At 38.0% G+C, this 18,027-nt stretch overlaps 1 non-coding gene across 1 annotated transcript; it reads left to right on the forward strand.

Annotated features, from left to right (window-relative positions):
- The first annotated feature begins 4,840 nt into the window (after window positions 1–4,840).
- Window positions 4,841–4,947, forward strand: LOC113186154 (U6 spliceosomal RNA). The gene has a single exon (XR_003301235.1). It is a non-coding gene; the product is annotated as a U6 spliceosomal RNA (small nuclear RNA).
- The last annotated feature ends 13,080 nt before the right edge of the window (window positions 4,948–18,027 follow it).

An 18,027-nucleotide genomic window follows, 5' to 3' on the forward strand; every position in this document is an offset into this window, starting at 1 on the left:
GGAGATGGCTGGATGTGAGAAGAGGACATACGGCATTCCAGATTTTCAAAAGGGACAGGTTAGTTAACAGGGCTAAGTGAGGATTTCTAGACTTGCCCATTGGCAGCTTCAGTGACATAAACTTGGAGACTGTTTAAGGCTGGAGTAACCAAATAGCTGTGAGGCAGAGCCATCTGTGTGGATGCCATCAAGAAAGGTTCAAAGAATGATGAGATCAGAGCTAGAACCTGAAAGCTTCAAGGGCTGAAGGAGAGAAGTGGATAGTGCTGGCTTCGTAAGAAGAGATTTTGCTGATATTTGGTAGAGAAACAATGATCTGGAAACCTTAAATGTTTAATAAGAAGCTGTCTTCCACGTACTCACATCCTAAGCATTAATTGGCATAGTGTGCAGAATGATCATGTTTAAAGTCAATGCAGGATAAAAAAAAAGGGGAAGGCTATAACTTCTGTTCTTAAGGGTTTTGCGTTCTGCTTGGGTAGATAAGACACATACAAAGCAAAGGACAATCAAAAAGCTTTAGAATAGCTTTTTGTGCTTTTTAAGTTTGGGTTTTGAAAGAACAGCCAAGGATTTACCTGAAGGCAATGGCTTGAGTGATACTCCGAGGGAGTGATCAGCAAGACATGCACAGAGGATGCTTCAGTGGGCTTCACTGGAGCAGAAGGAAACTAGTTGGTGAGTAATGTGGTCTCAAGGGAGGGACTTGAGCCCTCCTCAAACAAAGCCAAGAGCTTGAATTGAATCCTGGTTCTGCAGTAACTGTTCCAAGTGAAGGGGAGAAAAAATGACAAGATCTTAATCAAAGGATAATTGTTCATCCAGATGCAATTTAAAGGAAAATTCATCTTCTCTCAGTGTTCAGCTTCTACTTTATGGTAGGTAATTTTCAAATGCGTATTGTTAATGCCCACATTTCCATCCTAGCCTTTCCCAGCTGTTTCAATGACACCACCTAGCCAAGCAAATACCAAGAGTCTTATAACCCTTCCCCATAAGCACTTCTTCTACGGCCTTATTGTCAATGGCATTGTAGCGCCCAAATACTCTTTTAATCACCTGAGGTGATCCCCAATCTCCCTTCCTTTCTGCTATTGATATTTAGTGGTTGATCATTTTGTGTCAGGCACTATGTCGGTGGAACAAAGTGGAATTAGTCTTGATACATGTCCTAGAGGAGCTCAAGGGAGACAGAAGCAATGTGAGATGTGCACATGGTTACATGATACAAGACCACTGGGTGGTCCCTGGCAGCCTGGGCTGAGGAAGGCAGGAGAGGCCACCTGAAGGTGGTATCCAGAGCCTGATAAGATCTATCTACTTCCCATATGTTGTCTTACCAAAGCTGAATTATCTTATGATTGAGGTATCCCAGAAACACACTTTTAAACAATGCTTTGGCTCATTTTAATCTTTAGTTCTTAAGACATCAAATAATGTTACTGAAGAGTCCCAAGTCTATTTTGAACTATATATAACTTCACATTATTGCTCAAGACACTTTGCAGAGATTCCCTCCTGCCCCCTACTCTGTGCCTTATTTAGCTGTCAGCCTGATTCCTGGTTGGAGAGGACCTCGGTGAGACTCTCTCTCGTCCCTTGACACTATACCTGCAGCATCCACATCTAGGCTCTCATGCAGGACCTTGGTGGTCCCTTCTTTCTGGCACTTTCCAACCCCAGGGGAGTCTCCCTTCTTTTACTCACTGCTTCTGCCTAGAATAGGTTCCTGCTCTGCGATTTTTCTTCACTGAAAATGAATTTAAAATATCTGAAGAAATAATGTTTCTTTTTTTACACTGTAGAAGAAAACATCCATGTTACTTAATGTTGCTCATGTAATATTCACATAGAAAAGTCCTTTGGGAAATGTTTGTTGGGAAAATGTCTGTCTTTCTTAATTATGTGATATGCTTCTTCTAAAAAAAAAAATCAGACAATGAGATAGTTTGTCTTTTATCTTGCAGTTTCTTTCCTGGAAGCTCAGACTTGAGTTTAATGTTTAACTGTAGTAACCATATTAGCCAAAGTTTTTGGTATGGAGATTACTCTCCCCTTTTAATGCAAAGCATTTCAAATATAATGTTCCAATTTTATACTTTTTACAGAGAAATACCTCAGTTTGCTTCATTCATTTATTTGTTTATTCAACAAATATTTATTCTATCACCTCTGTTGAGGTCTTGTGGTAGTTTCAGGGTTGGGGTGCACTTGATTTCTGCACAACAGGAATCATCATCATCATAATCATAACTGACAACTTCTTATCACAGTTTCTCTGTAAGAAACCTAATACTAGGTGATTATGACATTAATACTTTTTCACTCATGTAAACAGGGGACCCACATATGACAAGAGAATGAGGAAATTGCTACTAACCACAGAGGAGAGTTGGAAAAGCCTTCATTGCAAAGAAGTCACTCAAACTGGTCTTTACAAGTGAACAGGTGTTTGTCTTTTATGGAAAGGGGATGTCATGTGCAACGGTGAGGACCCTCTCTGGGGCTGGTCTACTTAGGGAAGAGGGAGAGGTCAGTGTAACTGTCATAGTTGTATTAAGATGACAGACAAGAGGATGATTCTGGAGTAAAAAATTTCGAGTCAGAAGTCACATTCCTTATGAGCTAAGCTAAAGAATTTTTCTGTCTTTGGAAAAATGTGGAAATTTTTAAAAGGAAGTTAAAATTTTGGGGGGTATTACTATTCAGGGAACAATGCAGAGCAGAGATTGGGGCAGAGAGAGGGTCACAATGGGAAATGGATGATCCTGGTGAGAAATGATTCTGTGGCAATGGAAATGGAAAGGAAGGATTAAATCAGTGATTGGAATAAGAATGGCATAATTCCATTGTTTTGATCAGTTATGATAGGAGAGGAAAATGTTAAGGATACTTGAAATTTCTCATATGGCTTTAAGGTGTTGTGTGTGTGTGTGTGTGTGTGTGTGTGTGTGTGTGTGTGTATTTCTCTTTTCCTCAATTGTAGTCAAATTTCATGTGTGTGGAGATCACGGAGATCACCTCTTACATTTCTCTTCTTTCTCCCACACATCCAGAACAGTGGTCATTATAAGATGGATAATTAACATTTATTGGGTCCTTGGCATTATGCTCAGCACAGACCTATGTGCCACATATCTAGTAACCCATTTAATATTCCCATTAAAACTTTGAGGTTGGTGTTATTTTTGCCCTCATTTTAACTGAAGAAATGAAAGCCAGGGAAGTTAAATGGTTCATCTAAGTTCCCCCATTACTTAAAGCCTGGATCTTGGATTCAAAGCCAGGCAGTCTCCCTCCCAGAGTTCTTCTGCTTTTCCCACCAAGCTTCACTGCTTCTGCCGTTTAGAACCAGTGGGCCAGTTTACTGGGCACATTGGAATTCTGTTAACCTCATCTCAAAGTCAAATTTCTAGGAATGCTGCCAAAAGACATGTTTGTAGTGAGTCAGATGCGAAGGATAAAAGAAAAATGGCAAAGATTTCAGAAAATAAATATGTAATTTATTTTTGAGATTATATATGGAGAGACAGTAATTGATGAATGAACAGGTAAGCAGGCTGAGGATTTAAAGTTTGTGCAATTTTTGGAAAAGTATGATTTTTTTAAATTAGAAAAGCCCTAAATGTTACAGGCAATGTTTCAATGTGATTAAGAAAGAAGGTGTGAAAAGGGAGGGAGTTGGGTGGGAGAGTGAGTTAGTGAGGGAAGGAAGCCCCAGATGAGCCTACCTGTCTAAGCAGTTTACTTGTGAGCAGAGAGAGAGTGTGTTGCCTGCTCATTAAATAAAAGCATTCAGTTAGCTCCTGCTCAGGGCATACAGTGAGGGGCCTGGGCAACAGGGGTACCATGCCTGGGACATACTAATATGCAGTGTGTTTCTTCTGAATCCCACAGCCTTTGTGAGGCAAGGAGGGCATAACAATTACTATACTCAAAGCTGGCAATTGGGAATAGAAGTTAAAAAATAAGTTGTTTGGGACTTATGTGGAAATGTTTATACTCCCCAATGTTGAAAGGGTCAGTTTTAAATCGATGCTAGACTCTAACAGAAAGCTAGATTTTTTAGCTCAGTATCGTTATAAAGAACTTTCTAAAACATGATGCTCTTCAGCAAAGGAGCAGACTACCCAAATAATGAGCTTCCTGTCATCAGAACTTGCAAACTGGACGGGAGACTGTATGTCAGAAGGTTTTTCTACTGTGCTTTATACTTGAATGTCTTCAACAGGAGCTACCAAGAGGTGGAGTTACTGCTAAAGTAGTAAGCAATGGAGTTGAGATTCCAACTCATGCAACATGGCCCTTTCACTCTGTCTCTTTAACTTCTAGGGCATCTTCCTGTCTCAGGTGATCAATGAGAAGGATCTGAAAGTTTTAATGAGATGAAATAAAAACCACCCAAAGCAATTCAGTATGTGGATGTGTAATTGAGTAAAAGTTTTTTTAAAATATAGTCATCTCCTCATTTAATGATAGAGGTATTAAGTGGGAATTGTGTCTTCAAGTGTTTTTGTGGTGTGAACATCATAGATGGCTATGATGTCACTAGGTGATATAACGTCACCATCAAATGTGCGGTCTCATTGACCAAACTGTTGTTAAGTGGTGCATGACTATACTATGATTTCCATTTCCTGTCTGTATATCTGATATGGTTAATCAAGTCCTGATTTATAAGATGATCCCTAATGATATATTGAGAGTTTCTATTTCATAAATGAAATGCCTGCTTTTGCAGTCTATCATAGTTACAGGTTTCATTTTATAAGTCAAATCATGAAAATGCCTTTCCCACATTAATCCATTCAATTTGTTTGGCAAACATGAAGAACTTTCTATGCTCACTTCGGCAGCACATATAATGAAATTGGAATGATGCAGAGAAGATTAGCACGGCCCTTGTGCAAGGATGACACCCATATTCATGAAATGTTCCATATTTTTCTAGAAAAGCTATGGGAGAAGAGACAGGTGCTAAAGTTGAACAAGCTGATGGATAGGAACCACGGGTTCAAGAATCTGTTTAAAATTCAGATTTTTAATAATGACCAATAAAAAGCCCTACTAGTGGGGGAAAAAAAACATGAAGAACTTTCTACATGCCAGAAACTGTTCTAACATCAAGAATGCAGCAGTGACCCAAATCAACCCATATGTGTGCCTGTATGGAGTTTAGATTGCAAAGATATGGGCCATAAATATTACACATGACAAAATATAAATGATAGCTGACATGAATACTGAGTTGGCAGGATAGGCCTTATCGAGTATAGACTCGAGGAAACTGAAGGAGTACATTAGCTATGTGGATACGTAGATAAGGTACACTCTAGGCAAAAGGTATAGCCAGTGCAAAGGCTCTGAGGTCAAAGTACAACTGTGTGTTTGAGAAACATTAAGGAAGTTAGTGTGGCTTTATCAGAGTGAATATGAGGAAGAAGAGGTAGAAGATAAGGTCAGAGGAATAACAGCCCCAATAATTCAGCATCTTATAAGCCATCTTCAGGATAAATTTTATTCTGAGTGAAATGGGGATCCCTCAAAGGATTGAGCAGAAACATGACCAGATTGCTTTCTGGCTACCAAGTCAAGAATAGATTGTTAGGAACCAAGGTAGAAGCAGTTAGCAGGTTCTTGCAGTAATTTGGGAGAGGTGATAGTGGCTGCAACATGAGGCATTAGAAGCACCCATGTTGGATAAACTGTGGAGTTGACAGAATTTCATGATGAACTAGACTTGGGGTATGAGAGAAGGATGCCAAGTGAGGAATACTATTAACATTGGCTGGGGCAGAGGATGATGAAGAGTGTGTTTTTAGACATTTTGACTTTTGAAATATCTATTAGATCAAGTAGGCAGTTGATGTTGAGTCTGGAGTCCAACAGTTGTTAGCAATAGACTGTATATAAAAACACAGGATTTGATATCATCACCAAGGAAATGAATGTGGATAGAGAATAGAAAAGAAGTTAAGTCACTTTAACATTAAAAGTTTGGGAAGAACTGAGAAGGAGCCACCAGTGGAATTGAGAGAAAACCATGAATGTAGTGTTCTGGAAAAAAATGAATATATTGTGTCAAGTATCGGTGATAGAGCAAGATGACCACTGGCATTACCAACATGATCATTAGTGACTTGGGCAAAAATGTAGGGGGAAAATGATGTATAATGGAAACAGAGTCAGACAAGACTCTTTAACCCTTAAGGTATATATAGAGTATAGCACTTGAATGCTCCTTGTATAAAATTTTCTTATGGAATCTATGCTTACCAATAAAATGACTAAGTATTCATCCACCATTACTTTGTGTTCACCATGTTGTGGAGTACTGCTGGGGGATTCAGAAGATACGTCTTATAGCACACCATACAATGGAGACCAGTGGGAGTCATGACTTAGTTGAAAATACTGGAAGAATGTGAACTATTATGAGACTAGAGAAATGAAGAATCCAGTCTCCGGCTCCGAGGTGTGAATGCCAATGAACCTGGGAAGATAAGGAAGCCTAAAGACATGTTTTCCCATTGTCTTGTTATGCACTTACCTCTCCAAGGAAATCTATTTGAACAGTGATTGGACAACTTTACTAAAACATTTGACCTCATGGAGGTCTTCTTGGCTGTTTGAACACACCCAGGCAGATTCTTTTTCTTTTATATTGGTTGTTCACAACATTACAAAGCTCTCGACATATCATATTTCATACATTAGATTCAAGTGGGTTATGAACTCCCAATTTTACCCCAAATACAGATTGCAGAATCACATCGGTTACACATCCACATTTTTACATAATGCCATATTAGTGACTGCTGTATTCTGCTACCTTTCCTATCCCCTACTATCCCCCCTCCCCTCCCCTCCCATCTTCTCTCTCTACCCCATCTACTGTAATTCATTTCTGTCCTCGTTTATTTTCCCATTCCCTCACAACCTTTTATATGTAATTTTGTATAACAATGAGGGTCTCCCTCCATTACCATGCAATTTCCCTTTTCTCTCCCTTTCCCTCCCACCTCATGTATCTGTTTAATGTTGATCTTTTCTTCCTGCTCTTCCTCCCTGCTCTGTTCTTAGTTGCTCTCATTATATCAAAGAAGACATTTGGTATTTGTTTTTTAGGGATTGGCTAGCTTCACTAAGCATGATCTGCTCTAGTGCCATCCATTTCCCTGCAAATTCCATGATTTTGTCATTTTTTAGTGCTTCGTAATACTCCATGGTGTATAAATGCCACTTTTTTTTTATCCATTCATCTATTGAAGGGCATTTGGGTTGGTTCCACAGTCTAGCAATTGTGAATTGTGCTGCTATGAGCATCGATGTAGCAGTATCCCTGTAGTTCTTTTAAGGTCTTCAGGGAATAGTCCGAGAAGGGCAATAGCTGGGTCAAATGGTGGTTCCATTCCCAGCTTTCCCAGGAATCTCCATACTGCTTTCCAAATTGGCCAGTGGTAGAGCAGCGATTGGGAATGCCAGAAGAAGGAAGACTAGGGTGGCTCAGAGTGAAATGTAGGTACCTATGTTATTCCCCAGCAGGAGAGATTCCTAGGCAGAAATCCAAGCAGGCATTTCAGGCTATGTCGGGAAGTTTTGGTAATCAGCAAAAGTAAATGTTTCTGAAAAAACAAGTGATAATAGTAGCATATGTGACACTATGTATCAGGCACTCTACTAAATTTTTTAACCTTATAATGCACTTCATACTCATGATATTAGTCCTATGAAGTAGCCATATTTAATATTCCAGTTTTCAGATGAGGAAACTATGGTCTCAAGTGACTTATCTCAGGTCACAGAACTATCAAGTGTCAGAGTCAAAATTTAAACCCCGATGTTCTTATTTCAGGTTATCTGAAGTCTTGCCACCATTCTGTATTGTCTCAAGAAAGTACTTGGCAAAAAATGTCAACAAAATAATATCATAATATTATTTAGTATTCAAATACATCTTTTCTCTTTTTAATGAAAGAGGAAATTGAGGTTAAACTCCTCATCTGAGGTCACCCAGCAGATAGGACAGAGAGCAGCCATGAGCCCAATATGAGTGTGGCTCCAAAGTCTGTGAATGTGAAGGGCTCTCTAGGATGCTTCCAGTAAAATAACTGATTTTGGAGTTTGGGGCATTGACCTTGTCTATGGAGATTAGTGGCCAACTGTGAAAAATAGAGTCTCAAGAATCAGACTGATCTGGCTGTAAGTCCCTGAACTATTCCTCTCTGAAGACCTGCCCTTGAGCACCTTAACCACTAAGGACCTCCAGAAGCTCCTAATAACATGGAAACGAAGTACCCACATTCTAACACTTTTGGTACAGATTAAATGAACTTCAGCACCTTGTATACAATCAAAATTTCCTCAATGGTGGTGGATGTTCTTATTTTAGAGCTGCACTATAGAGATGGTCACACCTTTCCAGTTTCAGATGAAACCAAAGTTGAAGGATAAAACCCACAGAATTTTCTGGAATATCCTTCTTTATAAGCAAACTTGATGTAATTGCTATGCTTTCTTCTGTTTATGCCCATTAGCTTCAAACTTCAAATGCTAAGAATGGAAACATTCTCTGAAGAAGAAAGAGTGGGGGGGGGGGAAGCCCTTCAGTTGTTTTGTTTTTCTGAAGGCCTCTTGTGAATTTCAAATAGAACATATCATTTGCCAAGAGAGACACCAAAGTAAAACTGCAATGATTACTGGCTCAGTGAGTAAAATATCAATTGATTGTTTTTTTTTGTAACCAACCTCTAATTGATGAAAAATTATAGGTTCCAATATCAGAAGGGAATATGATCTTCCTAGCATTAAGCAGTGTTAATCTGCTCCTTGAGGGAGACCAGGGAATTGCTAATTCCATAGAGACTTTGCTTCTAGAAGCCAAGATGTAGTTGCACTGGAGTCGGTATGGGCAAACAAGGGATTTATGGAAGGGGATATTATCCCCTTTAAAATGTTCTTGTATTGTCACAATATTTACTATTGTATTGTAAATACAAAATGTTGTTCCCAGTACAAAAATCTTTATCCCCAGGATAAAGATCAGTGGTAAGGAAGTTTGCATGCTCCAGTAGCTGCCTGCGTTTGGGAAAGTCACTTTATTTCTGTGCACCTCAATTTCCTCATGTCAAAGTGGTTTCCCAACACAGAATAGCCAGCATTTAACTAGTGCTTGTTTACTTTATACCAGAACTATTCTGAATAGTTTATATGTATTGCTTGTTTAATCCTCAATTACTTGTTTAATAGCCCAATGAGATAGATACAGTTTTCACCCCCATTTTAATGATTTCAATTCCTAATTTGATGTTCTTACTTGTGGCTTATTTAACCTCAGGGAGCTCTGTGGACATTGCTTAGTCCAGAAAGGAGTCTGCGGTCCACAAGTAACATTTCCCATCTCAGCATTGACAACCCTCCATGCTCATGTCCATGTTTCTAGTGGAAGAGACTTAGCTCCAGCCCTTTGCATTTTAGTTTTGCTTTTATGCAGAGATAGTTTATCTTCAATTCAATGTGTATTCAAATAATGGCCACAGTACTGTTCCTTTTCAATACATGCTTTTTACTAATCAATAAGAGGGCTGAATTTTAGAAAGTGTAGCTAAAGTGTTTACATTTTAACTTACTAACTATAAAATAGATCTATTTCCCTTAATTAATAAAAAGACTTGGTGAAATGTGTTCCATTTTGCACATTTAAATCTTTAAGCCAGACGCTGGGAAACGGAAAGGCTTTAATTATGCCAATATTTTTATAATCATCACCTTAATTGTGCTCATTTGAGTATACTTTGAGTATTCATTTTGTTATCACATATTTATTGGTTGCCTATTGACAAAAAGGCAGAAACAGGAGTTACAAGAATTAGCAGTAATAGCAGTAATTATATAAAGATTAGAGCTATTCTTATAAGTGTTCTTATGCTGGCCAACTTTGGGTTCAGAGTTCTGAACCCAATTATTCAGTGTAATTTACTTCTCCAAATGATCCTCCGAGGTCCTATTATCACCTACATTTTATGGATGAGAAACTGAGCCTCCAAGACATGATGTGGCCTGGTTCATGCACATGTTCATCCATGAGCACCTGGTGTATACTACAAGCTCTTGATTCCTGTTCTCAGTGCCAACCCCCACCCCCCGCCACCCACGTACCCTGGCCATGTCATTATTTTCATCAACTCCATGATCAGATTATAGCTGTGCCCTGTGCTTCTCAACAGATGGTTTCACTCTTGCTGCCCCCTCCCCTGGAAAGCCTTTTCTCTCCCTCTTCAATTATCAAAATTCTTATTTAATCTTTAGAGTCTACCCAAAATATCAATGTCTTCTAAATTTTCTTGGTTCTCCAATTGGGTATAATTTCCCCTTTTATTTACTTCTTATGGTACTTTGCCCTCATCTAACATAACAAAATAGTAATGATGATAGGAGGGAGAGGGAAGAAAAAGGGATGGACCAAAAAAAACAAAAAGGAAGGATGTGGAGATGGAGTAAAAGAAGACAAAGAGGAGGAGGAGGGGGAAACTATGACACTTCATGAGCTTCACATATTATCTCATTTTATCTTCACAACCACACTATGTGTTACATTATGTTGTCACACTTTACAGATGTTAAAAGATTGAGGCTTGGCTGGATCATGTGAATGTCCATGTCTGATCCCGTTTAGTAGATGGTTCTTTCTGACCATAGGAAGTAGGAAGTCTTTACTCAGGGTCCCCTCAGTGTGTCTCACAGTACCAGTAGGTTGTCAATGAATAGTTTAAAATTTATTGTAACAAAGGTAATTGGTCAATTAACTAACAATTTTTTTTAAATTTTTTTTATTTGTTTTAATTAGTTATACATGACAGTAGAATGCACTTATATTCTTTGATATATCATACATAAGATGGGATATAATTTCTCATTTTTCTGAGTGTAAATATTGTAGAATCACATTGGTCATACAGTCACATATACACATACAGTAATAATGTCTGTGTCATTCTACTATCTTTCTTATCTCCACATCCCTGCCCTCCCCTCCTTTCACTTCCCTCTACGTAATCTAAGGTAACACTATTTTTTTTTTCATTACAATTCTTAATACACATATATAGCACAATTTTTGCATCTCTGTTTATATATAAAGTATGTTGACACCCAATTCAAGTCTTCATAATGTACTTTGTATAATGATGTCCATCACCTTCCACCATCCTTGCTAATCCCCTGACTCTTCCCTTTCCCTTCCACCCCTCTTCCCTATCTAGAATTCATCTATTCCTCCCATGTTCTCCCTCCCAATCCCACTATGAGTCAACCTCCTTATATCAGAGAAAACATTCGATATTTTTTTTTTTTTTTGGATTGGCTAACTTCACTTAGCATTATCTTCTTCAACATCATCCATTTACCTGCAAATGCTAAGGTTTTGTTCTTTTTTAATGCTGAGTAAAATTCCATTGTGTATATTTGCCACTTTTTAAAATCCATTCATCCATTGAAGGACATCTAGGTTGGCTCCACCATTTTGCTATTGTGAATTGTGCTGCTTAGACATTGATGTGGCTGTGTCCCTGTAGTATGCTGTTTGGGGATAGACCAAGGAGAGGGATAGCTGGGTCAAATGGTGGTTCCATACCCAGTTTTTCAAGGAATCTCCATACTGCTTTCCATATGGCTGTACCAATTTGCAGTCCCACCAGTTGCCATTCTGACTGGAGTTAGATGAAATCTTAGAGTGGTTTTGATTTGCATTTCTCTGATTGCTAGAGATGATGAGTATTTTTCATATATTTATTGATTGATTGTATATCCTCTTCTGAGAAGTATCTGTTCGAGTCCTTAGGCAATTTGTTGATTGGGTAATTTGATTTTTTGGTGTTTAGCTTTTTGAGTTCTTTATATACCCTAGAGATTAGTGCTCTAACTGATGTGTGAGGGGTAAAGATTTGCTCCCAGGATGTAGGCTCTCTGTTCACCTCACAGATTGTTTCTTTTGCTGAAAAGAAACTTTTTAGTTTGATTCCATTCCATTTATTGATTTTTGGTTTTAATTCTTGCACTAGAGGAATCTTACTAAGGAAGTTCGGCCTAAACCCACATGATGAAGATTAGGGCCTACTTTTTAATGCTGAGTAAAATTCCATTGTGTATATATGCCACTGCCATAAGACACAGAGTCTCTGGTTTAATTCCTACATTCTTGATCCATTTTGAGTTAAGTTTTGTGCATGGTAAGAGATAGGGGTTTAATTTAATTTTGTTGCATATGGACTTCCAATTTTCCCAGCACCATTTGTTGAAGATGCTATCTTTACTCCAGTGCATGTTTTTGGCACCTTTGTCTAATATAAGATAATTGTAATTTTGTGGGTTATAGTGTCTATGTCCTCTATTCTGTACCATTGGTCTACTGGCCTGTTTTGGTGTCAATACCATGCTGTTTTTGTTACTAATGCTTTGTATAAGGTCTGGTATAGTGATACCACCTGCTTCACTCTTCCTGGTTAGGATTGCTTTAGCAATTCTGGGTTTCTTATTTTTCCAGATGAATTTCATGATTGTTTTTTCTATTTCTATGAGGAATGCCATTGGGATTTTGATTGGAATTGCATTAAATCTAAATAGTGCTTTTGGTAATATGGTCATCTTAATAATATTAATTCTGCCTATCCAAGAGCAAGGTAATCCTTCCATCTTCTAAGGTCTTCTTTGATTTCTTTCTTTAGCATTCTGTAATTTTCAATGTAGAAGTCTTTCACCTCTTTTGTTAAGTTGATTCCCAATTATCTTATTTTTTTGAGGATATTGTGAATGGGGTAGTTTTCCTCATTTCCTTCTCAGAGGATTTGTCACTGATATACAGAAATGCCTTTTATTTATGGGTGTTGATTTTATATCCTGCTACTTTGCTGAATTAATTTACTAGTTCTAGAAGTTTTCTAGCAGAGTTTTTTTTGGGGTCTTCTAGGTATAGAATATATTGTCAGCAAATAGAGATAATTTAAGTTCTTGTTTACCTATACATATCCCTTTAATTTCTTTCATCTGTCTAATTGCTCTGGCCAGTGTTTCAAGAACTATGTTGAATGGAAGTGGTGAAAGAGGGCATTCCTGTCTTGTTCTAGGTTTTAGAGGGAATGCCTTCATTTTTTTCTCCGTTTAGAATGATGGTGGCCTGAGGCTTAGTGTAGATAGCTTTTACAATGTTAAGATATGTTCCTGTTATCCCTAGTTTTTCTAGTGTTTTGAATATGAAAGGGGTGCTATATTTTGTCAAATGCTTTTTCTGCATCCTATTGAGATGATCAGATGATTCTTTAAGTCTATTGATGTGATGAATTACATTTATTGATTTCCATATGTTGAACCAACCTTGCATCCCTGGGATGAATCCCACTTGATCATGGTGCACAACCTTTTTGATATGTTTTTGTATTCAATTTTCCAGAGTTTTATTGAGAATTTTTGAATCTATGTTCATTAGAGATATTGGTCTGAAGTTTTCTTTGAAGTGTCTGTGTCTGGTTTTGGAATCAGGGTGACATTGGCCTCATAGAATGAGTTTGGAAATGCTCCCTCTTTTCCTCTTTACTAAATAAATTGTCGAGTATTGGTATTAGTTCTTTAAAGGTCTTGAAGAACTCGGCTGTGTACCTATCTGGTCCTGGGATTTTCTTGGTTGGTAATCTTTTGATGGCTTCTTCTATTTCCTCACTTGATATTGGTCTGTTTTAAGTCGTGTATATCTTCCTGACTCAATCTCGGCAGATCATATGACTTAAGAAATTTGTCAATGCCTTCAATGTCTTCTATTTTATTGGAGTATAAGGTTTTAAAATAATTTCTAATTATCTTCCATATTTCTGTAGTGTCTGTTTGATATCACCTTTTTCATCACTCATGCTGGTAATTTGAGTTCTCTCCCTCCTTCTCTTTGTTAGTGTGGCTAAAGGTCTGTCAACTTTATCTATGGTTTTCAAAGAACCAACTTTTAGTTTGGTCAATTTTTTCAATTGTTTCTTTTGTTTCAATTTCATTGATTTCTGCTCTAATTTTAATTATTTCTTCCCTTCTACTACTTTTGCTGTTGATTTGTTCTTCTTTTTTAGGGATTTGAGATGTAGTGTGAGGTCATTTATTTGTTGACTTTTTCTTCTTTTAAGGAATGAACTCCATGAAATGAATTTCCCTCTTAGTACTGCTTTCATAGTGTCCTAGAGATTTCGATATGTTGTGTCTGTTTTCTCATTTACCCCTAAAATTTTTTTAATCTCATCTTTGATGTCTTCTGCAACCCATTGTTCATTCAGTAGCATATTGTTCAGTCTCCATGGTGATACATAAATTTTTATTTTTTATTTTGTCATTGATTTCCAATTTCATTCCATTATGATCTGATAAAATACATGGTAGTATCTCTACCTTTTTTGTCTTTTCTAAGAGTTGTTTTGTGGCATAGTATTTGGCCTATTTTAGAGAAGGATCCATGGGCTGCTGAGAAGAAAGTTTATCCGCTTGATTCATGATGAAATATTCTATATATGTCAGTTAAGTCTAAGTTATTACTTGTGTTATTGAGCTCTATAGTTTCTTTATTCAACTTTTGTTTAGAAGATCTATCCAGTGGTGAGAGAGGTGTGTTAAAGTCACCCATGATTATTGTGTTGTGGTCAATTTGACTCTTGAACTTGAGAAGAGTTTGTTTGATGAACATAGCTACACCATTGTTTGGGGCATATATATTTATGATTGTTATGTCTTGTTGGTGTATGGTTCCCTTGAGTAGTATGTAATGTCCATCTTTATCCCTTTTGATTAACTTTGTTTTAAAGTCTACTTTATTTGATATGAGTATGGAAACCTCTACTTGATTCCGTAGTCCATGTGAATGGTATGATTTTTCCCAACCTTTCACCTTCAGTCTGGGTTTCTTTTCCAAACAGATGAGTCTCCTGTAGGCATCATTTTTGGATTTTTAAAAGCCTATGTCTTTTGATTGGTGAGTTTAAGCCATTAACATTTAGGGTTACTATTGAGACATGGTTTGTATTTCCAGCCATATTTGTTTATTTTTGTTATTTTACTTGAATTGTTTTTCCTTGTTGATTAGTTTTTCCTTTAGTGTGCTACCTCCCTCTGCTGGTTTTCATTGTTGTTTTTTGTTTTCTCTTTAAATATTTTGCCAAGTATGTTTTGTAGTGCTGGTTTTCTAGCTATAAATTCTTTTAACTTTTGTTTATCATGGAAAGTTTTTATTTCATCTTCAAATTTGAAGCTTAATTTTGCTAGGTACAAGATTCTTGGTTGGCACCCATGATCTTTCAGAGCTTGAAATATGTTGTTCCAGGATATTCTAGCTTTCAGGGTCTGTGTTGAAAATTCTGCTATTATCCTAATTGGTTTATCCCTATATGTAATCTAATTCCTTTCTCTTGTGGCTTTCAAAATTCTCTCCTTATTCTGTATGTTGGGTATTTTCATTATAATGTGTCTTGGTGTGAATCTGTGTGATTTTCCACATTTGGCATCCTGTAGGCTTCTTGGATATGGATTTCTGTTTCATTCTTCACATCTGTAAAGTGTTTTGATATTATTTCATTGAACAGATTGCTCTTTCCTTTGGTTTGGACCTCTATGCCTTCCTCTATCCCCCAAACTCTTAAATTTGGTCTTTTTATGCTATCCCATATTTCTTGGAAGTTCTGCTCATGGTTTCTTATCATTTTCCCTATATTGTCTACGTTATTTTCAAGATGATATACTTTATCTTCATTGTCTGATGTCCTGTCTTCCAAGTGGTCTACTCTATTGGAAATGCTCTGGTTTGAGTGTTTAATTTGGTTTATTGTTTTTTTTTCATTTCAAGAATTTCTGGTTTTTTTTTTTTTTTTGTATAACCTCTATCTCCCTGTTGAGTTGATCTTTTGCTTCTTGGATTTGTTTATGTAGCTCATTGTGAAAGTGATCTTTCACTGCCTTTTGTTTGTTGTATAATGTCTTCTTTGAGATCCCAAGTCATTTTGTCATGCATATCTTGAAAACTTTATCTGTCATTTTTTCTGCATCAGCTGTCAATTCTTCTAATGATGTGTTGTCTTGAATTGTTTGTGGTACTTTCTTCCCTTGTCTTTTCATGTTGCTCACATTTCTTTTTTCCAGTTCTAGGTGACTGATCTGTTATTGTTTTTACCCTATAGATCTGTAGTGCTCTTGTATGGTTCCAAAATCCCTCTTTTGTGGAGAAGGACAATGTTAACAGATCCTAATATCAACAGTACATCACTTATGAACAAATTATTGTTATTAAGACATTTATAGTTCATCTCAATGTCCAGAAATTTTGGATTCAATTATTATTTAAAATAGTCAGTAGTTTCCTAAAAGGTCTACAGTTTCTGGTGGTGGACAGTGAACTGCGGGTTGGGCGTAGGGCAATATGCTATGGGGAAAGATGTGAGGATATGGGGTTAATATATCTTAGGATATTTGAAGGAGAACACTAATGAAGAGGATTAGAAGCAGGGGAATAGACAGGAGGTAATTTAGGTTAGACAAGTACATGGGAGGACAGTAGAGTACATAAAAACAGATACACATATGTATTTAGAAAATTGCAGGATGTTAAAATAGTAAAATTTGGAGGGTGCAAGAAGAAGAAAGAAGAAAAAAGGTAAAAAAAAAAAAAGAAAAAAGAGAAGAAAGAGAAAAAAAGAAAAAAAAGAATAAAAAATACAGCGGGGGCCTTATGAAATTTGTCTATATTATATTATTCATGTGACTCAGTTCTCATAGTTCTAATTCATGTAAAGTTCTTGGTTTCGCATATGTTGGGGGTTGTGAGGGCCAGAGGATAGAAGGGTAGAGGAGGAAGAATAAGGATAAGATGGAAAAACAACAACAACAAAACTCTTAGAATTCTGTTTCCTTTCTGCTTCTCTTCTCTTCCAGTAGGTGGAGTTGTCTTAACCAGGGTGAGAAGACTTGAGCCTCCCTGTATCACCTCCCTCTCCTGCCTGGAGCTTCCTAATCCTGGTCTCTCTGATTTGCTTCAGGTTTTTCACTCTTTCCTCACTAGACCCCTCCTCTCCTTGCTGATCAGGTCCCCTCACCCTTAGGCTCCTGCCAAGTGGGCAGTGCCCTTGTTGCATTGTGCTCCCATTCCCGTTCTGCTGAGAGCAGTTTTGTGTTGGGGAGTCACTGTGCCGAGTAATCGCAGCTGGGGTGGGGGGAGGGGAAGAAGTTCGAAACCAGGAACCTGTTCAAAGGGAGGTCCACACTGATAGCCACGCCCACCAAAAAATGGTGAGAGAGGTTTTCCAAGATGCAATTGGTCTGTTTCCAGCGCTGGGGTGTCTGGTGAGTTGGGGGAAGCTGCGATGGCTTTGTGCTGTGGCTAGATTGCAGCTGTGTGGCCTTCATGGGAAAGAACCTCAGCTGGTTAGGTGACTCTGGTATGCTGCTTGAGAGCCATGTGCACGCTAGAACAGTGGGCTTTGGGTCCGGAATCTGGAGTCTTACTGGAACACAGAGGCTCTGATTTCTGCACAGGTGACTGCAGCTCTGATGGTTTCTGTGAAAATCCGCTGTATAGGGGTCCTGTCGCACCTCTGAGATGTTGTATTCCGTCTAAGTGAGACCTTGTGAAGACGCTGCCTGACTTTTCTTGGTTTAATTCCACAGAGCAGCCAGAAACAGGATCTCCTCTATTCTGCCATCTTGGATCCCTACATCTCCTATACTTCAGTTAGAGGTTGCTCTTCCATGTTCTCTCTTGATCTTTCTCTATGGGCTTTGCTGGTGCAGCAGAGCCAATGCCATGTGTTCATACAGGAAGACTGCATGTCACACATCTCTTGCTTCGAATGAGGTCATGTGACTTCCTTCTTCATGATAGAAATTGGGTGGTTATGTTGGGCAACATTGCCAAGCCTGACCTCTGAAAATCCATTAGATCCCTCCCACTCCACCACTTCCTGAATCCCCAGCATCCAACAGAGAGTCTGAGGCCTTGAGGACAAAATAGCCTGGATC

The sequence above is a fragment of the Urocitellus parryii genome, chromosome 6, assembly GCF_045843805.1.
Source record: "Urocitellus parryii isolate mUroPar1 chromosome 6, mUroPar1.hap1, whole genome shotgun sequence".
Classification (NCBI taxonomy): Eukaryota; Metazoa; Chordata; class Mammalia; order Rodentia; family Sciuridae; genus Urocitellus; species Urocitellus parryii.